Below are 5739 nucleotides of genomic sequence, written 5' to 3'. Positions count from 1 at the left end.
GGGTGGTCTGCTTCTCCCTCTCCCTCTGCCCCTCCCCCTGCTCATGCTCTCTCTCTCTCTCTTTCTCTGTTGGGTGCTGGCTTGTTCTCTCTCAAATAAATAAATAAATAAATAAATAAATAAATAAATATCTTTTTTTAAAAAAAGGGTTGGTTTGGTTAAAGATATTTTAAAAAAAATCTGCATTGTGTGGGATTTGGTCCCACAGGCTCCAAGTCCTATGTGTATGTTACAGAAAGAGCATTGCATGTCTTTCTTTGTTTCTAAGATCTAGCTACTGAAATCCACCCTCACCCTGAACACTACTGATTAGCCTCACTATGAATCAACTGAATCCGAATCTCTTGATGGTGACCCTTGCAAATTGATAGTGTGAGACTCAGCTGGGAAGGCATCATGAATGTCTAAGTCGTGACGTCTTCAAGGAGGCAATGCAGAAAAGCTTATTCAATCTTCCCAAAGATGAGATTAAAAGGTTTCGTTTCTGTGGACTGTTCTACTGGATACAGAGGATCAAATGATGCCTAATTATTCCATGTCATCATTCCTGCTGATGGAGTGCCAAGTCCTCTGAGGCAGGAATTCCACAGATAACGCATTTTCTAACGTCTTGTGCTCATGTTCTTATTATAGTAAGGTGGTTTGGGAGCACAGACTGGAGAGTCAGATAGTCTGGGTTCAAATATTAGACCTGTCACTTACTAGTTGTGTAACTTCGGGCAAGTCACTTAGCTTCTCGGGGCCTCTGTTTCTTTGTTTGTAAAATGGGTGTTCCTACCTCAAAGTGGTTCTATGAGAATCAAATGCGATCAGAAATGTGCCTCACTTAACACAGTACCTGGCCCAGTATTTCTCTTCTTTTCCTATTACTCGCCCGCTTCCTTCCATCTCCCTTCTCTTCTTTCCACAAACCTATTCTATTCTACGTGGCCTTTAAAATCGGTATGGTAGTGCTAGACAGAATGCAAATTGGAAAATCACTTTGGAATAGTGTTTGGCAACAGCCGTTAAAGCTAAATGGGGTATACCCTGTGACCCAGAGCATCCTTACTAGGTCTATGCCTAACAGAAATACACACAGAAGACCTTGTTACGGGAAAGTCTGGAGCCACGTTCTTCAAGATAGCCCCAATCTGGAAACAGTCCAAATGTCCATCAGTAAAACAGATCAATAAATTGTGGTATAGTCATACATTGGAATACCATGTAGAATGACAGCAGATGAACTACAGGTCTATGCTACAGTATGGGTGGATCTCCAGAACATAATGTTGAACCCAAAGAAGTGAGACATAGAAATGTACATGCAATAATATCCATTTATATGAAGTGCAAAAACTGCCCCAACGAATTTATGGTGTTAAAAATTCAAGATTGTGGTTAACCTTGAAGACAGTAAGGAGGGGTCTTCTGAGGTTCTGGCACTATTGTTTCTTGAATTTGAAACTAGATGCATGGGAGTGCTATATTTGTGCAAATTCATCAAGCTGTACACCTATGATTTGTACACTTAATACTTAAGAAAAGCTGTATGATATGCCACAGTGAATGTAAAAATTATGGAATTTGGGGCGCCTGGGTGGCTCAGTCGGTTGGGCGACCAACTCTTGACTTCAGCTCAGGTCTTAATCTCAGGATTTTGAGTTAGAGCCCTGAGTCAGGCTCCTTGCTGGGTGTGGAGTCTACTTAAAAAAAAAATTATGAAATTTGACAGATTAACTTTTTCTGTTAGAAAGCACCCACATGAAATTAATCACCAAGAGCTATCGTTTTCTTTCCAGTTTCTCTGGCATGGTACCCTCGAGTATTCTGTAAGAAAGGAGTGTGTATTTTCTCTGTCTCTTCACTAGTTGCTCCAGCTAGAGAATCATTACCTCCTCTGCTGGCAGCAAGGACATCTATGCAATCTGTCTTTCCTAAGTCTTGCTTCCTAGAACTGAAAGACACTTTTTTAAAGAAATAATTTATTAATTACTTATTAATTTGTTTTGACTATGGACAGAGTCTAATTTTTTAATCAAATGTTTAATGTCTGAAGCTATAGACTTTAAATGGTATTTTTAAGATTTATTTATTTATTTTAGAGAGGGAGAGAGTGAGAGCATGGTGGGGAGGGCCAGAGGGAGAGGGAGAGAGAGTCTTAAATAGACTCCGCACAGAGCCCAATGCGGGGCTCGATGTCACCACCCTGAAATCACCACCTGAGCCGAAACCAAGAGTTTTACGCTTAACAGACTGCACCACCCAGGCGCGCCTGAAACTATAGACCTAAAAGAGATAATTCATATATACACATTTACTATGATAAAATTTTTAAAATACATGTTTATTTCTTTTTCCTGTTGATAGACTAGTAGGGCTCCTTTTCTTAAGGCTTTCAGCTGGTGAAGTTTAATGGGGTTCTTCCGGGAGAGGGTTACAGAATGGTGTGGTTGCTCAATAAGACATTGGGTTTTTGAGATTGTTCAAAGACCTTCTGATTAGTGCCAACTTTTCACATCCAAATAGCTGGAAGAAAGCTTTAGGTAATGAGTGTCCTTTATTTTTAGTGACTAAAAATATCGAACGGACTTCCATGAATAATGACATAAATTGATTCTTAGTACTAAGGGCAAAGAACGTGGGATATAACTATTGGATCGGTTCTTAACTTTTTTTCCTGGCCAAATCACAGTTATAAGATGATCTTTAGTTGCTGGTGACTTACTAAATAAATCTTTAAATTGCTGTCAGTGCTTTTTTTTTTTTTTACAGCTAAGCAGATTCATGGCTGTGGTGTGGGTGTCCTGGAAGAGCTGACCCATAGTTAAAAGTCCAGCATTGCACAACTCGGTGCATGGAGATCGTTAATTATAATTTTGAGGTATTTTTGCACAACTGAAGTAGAGTGTACCATGTGTCATTCCCAAGGTAACAATCACTTTACTATTGCCTACTAGACCATGGCTTAGGCCTAGATTTTGAGGCACATAAATGGCCACACTTTCTCTCTCTAACCTTATTACCTTATTTCTTATTATCCTATCAATTAGCAGACTCTTCTCATATTTTCCCACATCATGCTCATTCATACCCCTGTGACTGGGTTTATGTAGTTCCCTCTCTCTTATGCCCACTCAACTTCTTTTTTTTTTTAAAAGATTTTATTTATTTATTTGACTGAGAGAGAGAGAGCACAAGCAGGGGGAGTGGGAGAGGGAGAAGCAGACTCCCCGCCAAGCAGGGAGCCCAACGTGGGGCTTGATCCCAAGACCCTGAGATCATGACCTGAGTGGAAAGCAGACACTTAACCGACTGCACCATCCAGGTGCCGTTACCCACTCAACTTCTTTTTCATTTTTTAAAAAAGATTTTATTTATTTATTTGAGAGAGACAGAGTGAGAGAGAGATCATGAGCGGGGGGAAGGGTAGAGGGAGAAACAGACTCCCCACTGAGCAGGGAGCCTGATGCGGGGCTCAATCCCAGGACCCTGAGATCATGACCTGAGCTGAAGGCAGACACTTAACCGACTGAGCCACCCAGGTGCCCACCCACTCAACTTCTATACTTCTTTTGAGTCTCAAATAAATAAAAAAAATCCACAAACACAATTTGTCAGTTACTAAGTCAGAACCCAAAGAGAAGGAAATGCAGTCCTGGTATTTTATGATTTCTTGGGGATGGATAGTAGACCAGTTGTCCTTTCCCTTTCTGGACCACGGGGTTATTAGATGGCCTCTCTGAGTCAAATTTCCTAATAAGCATTTACTGAATGCCTGTCTGTGTCAGGTTTTGTGCAAGGTGTTGGGAATACAGGAATGATTAGGACTGTTATCCTGCCCTCCCTCGGAGAACTGGCAGTCTAGAGGACCATAAGCAAATAATTTCACACGACGTAATGTGAGTATGGGGCAGCATAGGACTATAGAGGAGAAACATCCAAACCGTGTGTAATAATCGAGGTGCAACCATGTGGAAAGACCTGAGGAGGTGACACCTAAGCAGAATCTTAGAGCATGAGTAGTAGTTAGCCAAATGAGGAGGGTGAGAATTTCCAGAAGAAATAGCATGAGCAAAGGCACAGAGGTGAGAAACGGCAGGTAGGTGCCTGCACAGGAAACGACAGGCAAGCTTAGGAGTTTGAGGCAGAGAATGGCAAGAGATGCATGACAATGGGAAAATATCCCTCAAACAAATAATATTTTCTCTCAAATACCTTCTATTTTAAATATTATGTCCCTGATGCTCTAAGCTCTCAAGTTGTCAGACGCTTCTCTACTGCCTAACAGGCCGGGAGAATTGCTAGTTGTTTCCTCTGCATGCTCCCTACCCCTGCCTTGATATCCCCATAATCTATCTGTCCCTAAGACTCCTATTCTCTTTCTATTCCCACAGTCACCATCTGTTTCCAGCGCCCCTTGGTGGGTCCCTTTAATTTCTATGAGATGTTGATAGTTGGGGCAAATGCGACTAGATGTGTTTTTCAGCTCATCTTTTTACAAAGAGGGTTATACGTCCCTTTGCCTCTCCTTTCTTCTATGTCTGAGACAGGCTAATAATTCCTTCATTTTAGCCTTTAGGTCACACCTAGTTGTGTGTATATAATACTAGCAGGCACATGCACACACACACACACGCGTGTACGCACAAAGCCAGATGAAATTCATTAATGCTTTCTCGTGACTACTTTCCCACTTCCCTCCTGAGCTTTTCTCTGCTTTACCTGTCCAGACTCCTCGGGGTGTATTTCTTCTGCAAGTGAGAAATTCATGTCAGTGGATGGAGACAAAAGGAGCTGCACACAGGCTACAGAATTCGACTCTCTGCTGGTTCCTCTGTGTGCCCTGATTCCTACTGTGTTTCAGAAAGCAACCACCATCTTTGACCTGAGTCAGATTAAATCCTTTGAGCTTTCTGAGGAAAAGGTGCTACATTGGTAAACAGCATTATAGTAATTCTTTCCTCCCTGGCCAACCTGGAAGGCTTCCTCATAGTTTACTTTCCAGGCCTTACTCTTGCAAAGTGGAGTCCTTTGTTAGGGTTAAAATTTCCCATAAACCCACTTGATAATTTGTTTTTGTTTGCCCTCTTTGAAATGCTACACAAAGCAATCCCTGTAAAGGGCAACGCTGTCCCGAAGGCTGAGAAAGGTCCCTGAGACAGCGGCTCAAAGTTGCTCTTTTCAGGCAGAGCCAGCTGAGTAATCTTATCTCAGGTGGCTGCCTTTCAAGGTGCCCAATTCAGGTGCTTTCCCTCTGGGAGCAGCGTTCGCCCCAGGGGATCACGTGCTTTCGAGTGAGGGGCAAAACTTTGAGACATCCCAGGGCCCAGGACGATATGGTCTGTTCAGAAGAATCTTGGGGAACAGAACGGGCCCCACAGACCGTGCCCTTCACAGCCCCACCCCAGCGCCAGTGGAGATCAGCACTTGGCGTCAGGACAGAGACCAGATTAAGAGAGGAGGTTAGGAGGAAGCAGGGAACCCGGGAAAGGAGGCGAGATTGCGAAGGCACCTGCAGGGCTCTGAGTCAAAGGCGGTCAGTCACTTTGGCTCAGGCTGCTCTGCTCGTGAACAGCCCAGCCCTTTCCCGGGGCCAGGGCAGGGGATTGCTACATGCCAGCTTACCTGGGGAAAAACCAGAGCCTCACTTCGGTCCCTTCCGGTAATTGACACGACAGGGCGCCCTGAAGGGGGAGGGGAGAGCTCCCTCCATAAATGGTCCCACCCCTGGGCAAGGTGGCTCACTCAGGCAGGTAG

The sequence above is a fragment of the Halichoerus grypus genome, chromosome X, assembly GCF_964656455.1.
Source record: "Halichoerus grypus chromosome X, mHalGry1.hap1.1, whole genome shotgun sequence".
NCBI lineage: Eukaryota > Metazoa > Chordata > Mammalia > Carnivora > Phocidae > Halichoerus > Halichoerus grypus.
Note: the sequence above shows the minus strand (reverse complement) of the source record.